This window comes from Palaemon carinicauda, chromosome 26 (assembly GCF_036898095.1).
Source record: "Palaemon carinicauda isolate YSFRI2023 chromosome 26, ASM3689809v2, whole genome shotgun sequence".
NCBI classification, from domain to species: domain Eukaryota; kingdom Metazoa; phylum Arthropoda; class Malacostraca; order Decapoda; family Palaemonidae; genus Palaemon; species Palaemon carinicauda.
This window is the reverse complement of record NC_090750.1, coordinates 71,638,962-71,643,961: the sequence shown is the minus strand read 5'-3', so window position 1 is coordinate 71,643,961 and position 5,000 is coordinate 71,638,962. Positions and strand designations below refer to the sequence as shown.

General features: G+C 35.8%; 1 protein-coding gene across 7 annotated transcripts in view; it reads right to left on the bottom strand.

Moving 5' to 3' along the window:
* Positions 1-5,000, bottom strand: part of GABA-B-R2 (gamma-aminobutyric acid type B receptor subunit 2) — a 241,978-nt gene that overhangs the window by 228,736 nt on the left and 8,242 nt on the right. The window lies entirely within an intron of this gene.

Sequence of the window (5,000 nt, the reverse complement as noted above, 5' to 3'; positions counted from 1 at the left end):
GGCAATGAAGCTAAGCGGGCCAGGTGGTGAAGCAAAGCACCACTGTTGGGCCGGGCAATGAAGCCAAGCAGGCTGTGCGGTGAAGCCAAGCAGGCTGTGCGGTGAAGCCAACCGCCATTGCTGGGCCGGGCAATGAAGCCTAGCGGGCCAGGCGGAGAAGCAAAGCGCCATTGTTGGGCCGGGCAGTAAAGCCAAGCAGGCCGGGTGGTGAAGCCAAGCGCCATTGCTGGGTGGGGCAATGAAGCCAAGCGGGCCGGGCGGTGAAGCCAAGAGTCATTGTTGGGCCGGGCAATATATATATATATATATATATATATATATATATATATATATATATATATATATATATATGTATGTATATACACACACACAGAGGTATAAAAGTGTATATACATAAAGACACGACACATATAATCATATATCATCTTCTTTAGAAGAAAACTGAAAAAGAATAATCATGTACCAAAAAATCTCCTTATTAGTGTTATTAAAAGTAATAAAAAGTCAACATTTACTGGTAGGTAATAATACCACAGTTTATTTTAGTCTATTTGTCATTAATCTGCAGCGTGGCATCGCACTCTGTAAAGGAATAGATTTAGATATCTAATTTTAGTGATCTTTTTTGTATCCTTTCTTCCCTCTCAGAAGCTTGAGTGGGCTTTGAATAAGAATGTAAAAATAAAACACAGAATGATTGGTGAGCTGCTCAGTAGGCTTTTGACAGAGAGTAGAAAGTTTGTTTGTGTATTATCTCTTTTTATAGCTTCGGAGGAGGTATTAGAGTAATAGTTTTTTGGTATTTTTTTTTGTGATTACGGAGTTTTGAAACAATATATCTGAGTGAAAGTTTACTGTACAGTACAGAAGATATGATATGCAAGACTTTTTAAATACTTACACACGTACACACACGCACACACACACACACACATATATATATATATATATATATATGCATAATGCATATATGTATATATATATATATATATATATATATATATATATATATATATATATATATATTAATTCAGATAAAGGCATATAAAAAAACAGATCGATGTTTCTCAATTTCTTACAGTTTTAGAAACCTGTAAGTGTTATGACACTCCTAAGCGTTCCAGCAACAATGACGTCACGCCTCAAATGTAGTACCGTACCACATAACTCCCCAAAGCATCAACGGATCCTTCAATAACACCAAGAGCCGAAGACATCGATCCCCCGAGAGGCTCGCTGTACCAACACCTGGCAGGGAGTGCGTGATGGTAAGAGTGCCACGGTGCCAGTGCTTCACACTGTTGCTCCCATTACCAGCACGAAGTCTCCGAGGGTCATTTTATTGGCCGGGACACTCCTTTCTCAAGGGTACATCCAGACCACTACAAGCAACGACATCTGTAATTAAGCTTTTCTTTTTCTCTTTTGACTGAGGGGAGGGGCTGGTTTGGTGGTTGGTATTGAAGTTCCTCCACCTACCCAATTATTTCTTTTGAGATTGGTTTATAAATGTTCAAATGTATTTTTATGCCATTTCTGTGAGCCGATATACTAGCGTTTTGTGTATTTTCTAGGTAATAGATAAACGAGGAACTTATATTTTCATCAATCCATGAAATGAGATGCTAGAGTTTTTTTTTTCCTTTGTAACTGATAAGCAAAGAACGTATATTTTCATCATTCTGTTAGTCGATATGCTAGCGCCTTGTTTATTTTTCTAGTAATAGATAAACGAAGAACGTATATTTTCATCAATCTATGGAAAGATATGCTAGTGTTTTTTTTAGGTTTTTCTTTCTAACAGATAAACAAATAACGTATATTTTCACCAATCCATGAAATGATATGCTAGTAGTGTTTTTTTTTATGTTTCTTTGTAACAGATAAGCAAAGAACATACAGTTTTCATCAGATAATTACAGTATCCAAGAATTACAGATATACAAATAAATACAATAGTAAGATGTAAGAAGAAAATACGTTCTCTACAGGAATGGGTAAAACTGGAGAAATACCAAAATCAATCCATTGTTCTCTAGTCTTGGGTAGTAGCATAGCCTCTGTACCATGGTCTTCCCCTGTCTTGGGGTAGAGTTCTCTTGCTTGAGGGTACACTCGAGCACACTCTTCTATCTTATTTCTCTTCCTCTTGTTTTGTTAAAATTTTTATAGTTTAATTAGGAGATATTTATTTTTATTTTGTTACTCTTCCTGAAATATTTCATTTTCCTTGTTTCCTTTCCTCACTGGGCTATTTTCCCTGTTGGAGCCCCTGGGCTTATAATAATAATAATTGGGAATAAAAAACATTGAGATATATCCATCAGAGACGTGTCTCCCTGCACCAGGACATCCAATCGTACCTGGAGATCAGAGGTACCAGGTTGGACGAGAGATGAAAAGAAATCTCGTATTTTAATCCCAGATAGGAAAAAGAATCTGGAAGATTTTGTAACTTCATTGATGAAGAAGAGTGAAGATGATAAGGATTGGGGAGGTTATAAGAGATACGATAATCTTAGTGATAATACAAATGAGAAGAAGGGGAAAGGAATATGGGGAAGAATAAAAAAGAGTAAATAGAAGACGCACAATTTTTTAGATTTATTGTTTCTTTATATTTAAAATTTGTTTAAAGAATACTTTGTATAGATAGACTGATATGTTGGTATGATCTTAAAAGTGACCAAATACTGAGATAATCTCCACCAATCAATCACTAATATCGTATCATAATCATCGTTTTATAAATAGTTAAGTTTAGGGAATGGATATAACTTTCCAGTCATTCTTTGTTATACAGTTTGGTTAGAAACAAAGTATTGCTCGACTTGGAAAATCATAAAGTTTACCTTTGCATTAAAGTACATTTAAATTATATCTATTAATTTTTGGATTGTTACTGTATATTCCTGGACAATCACGGATTTTGCATTTACCTTTCAAAGTGCAACCGAAGTATATCTCTTTAAATGTCAAAATTTAAAAAGTTTTTCTTCTTAATATACCCTCCTATTATCACCTATACTGATTTCCACCACGGTAATTTCTGGTGAAGTTTCAGTAACAAATAAAATTACTATGTACCATTATATCGTCCAGTAATATTATGTAAAATAGGCTCAGTTTGATTATTTTACTCTTTAATTACTATAATATTTAGTTGTGGTGCGACTATAAGTATAGTCAGCCTATGTAAGCATATCGCCGAAGCTGAGTTTTAACATGACAAAAACTTAAGGAAACCAGAATGAAAAGGAAGAAATTGTCAGCTGTTATCTCAGAATAAGCTAATGACTCGCCCTTTAGAAAATGGTGTTTATAAGGATCATAAAAATATAGGCAGGCAGAGACATCTGGAAGCTGTCATTTAGAAGATGGGGACTATAAAAATAGAGGAAAAATAAAGCAGTTTATTAAAATAAAGAAGGTATATTAATAGAATTAATTGATAAATAAATGAAATGATTTCTTGAGCCATCACACACACACACACACACACACACATATATATATATATATATATATATATATATATATATATATATATATATATATATATATATATATGTGTGTGTGTGTGTGTGTGTGTGTGTGTGGATAAGTGAATAAACAAATAAAAAATATTAAGATATGAATAGATAAATTAAAAAAAAAATCAATATTTAAAAAAATGAATGAATAAAAGCCTTAATGTCAACGATACACAAGATAGAATAGTACACATATGACTCGAAAACAAACAAGTTCTACGCTGCCAGGGCTCCTCTCGCCTTCTTTTGCATATTTTAATATTTATATATCTACATTCGAAATACTGTACTGTTCACCCAACAACTTCTGCTGCCACCGTTACAGCTATCTGACCCTAGCATTCCATGTTACGAATCATTTATAAACCAAAAGGTAACCCCCTTTTTTTTACCATCGCTCGCAAACCCGGTATGTTCGTGACTGCAAAATATCCATGACGGCAGTTAACGTGGAACTGTGAAGGGCGGTTTATTCGCAGAATTAGTTAACTACCCGAGGGAGATCTTCCACGTAAAAAAAAGATCATATCCCTTACACTTACGACATGCGATTATTATAAGGTCAAACAAGAAACCTGTTACTCGAAGGCTGAATGGTAGATTGAGGTAAGGATTGTATAGAAGACAAGAATGAGATGTTTAAATGTTTAAAGGCCGATCATGAATGGTAGAAGCAAGGAACAGTGACAATATCCCAAAAGAATAATACCCTAGAGCAGTGGTTCCCAACCTTTTTTCTGTCATTTCCCCCCTGCACCCAGTTCAACCATCCAGATTTCCCCCTTCATGCTCCACCCAGCTCTCATGCCCACTGGCCTGCCTCAGAAATGGGCATGATATTCCAATTTTCCCCTTGAATATCATATCAGTGAGAACTGATATGATCATATACCAATTGAATGGCTAACAACAAATTGCCGCACGTACTATGTGGACATTTTCCGCTTGTTTTAGTTAGTAGGTAGTGTAATTATTTCCCCCCTGGAAGCTTCAAATTTCCCCCCAGGGGGAAATTTCCCCAAGGTTGGGAACCACTGCCCTAGAGACTGACTATATATACATATGATCAGCGCTCAAGCGCCCTCTCCACCCAAGCTTGGAGCAGGTAGTGCAAGGCATTTTCTACTGATGACTTAACAGGTAGACCCATAGGCTCCCCCAAACCTCCATTCCTTTGTTCGTAGGGATAGTTAGGTTGCAGACACTCAAGAAACTATCGAGCTTTAGCGGGTCTCGAACCCAAGTCTGGGAGAACGCTAGGCAGGGAAGTTTCCCTTAGGTTGCTACAACCCTAAAGAATGAGATCTGGCAAATCATATAGAGAAGTTTTGTAGGGAAGAAAATAAACAAAATATTGAGAAGTTTTATAGTGAAGAAAATAAACAAAATATTGTCTAAAAAATACAATATGTAAATAGAAGAACATTATTGGCCTTATTCTAAATTCGGTTACAAGAGACCTTATGA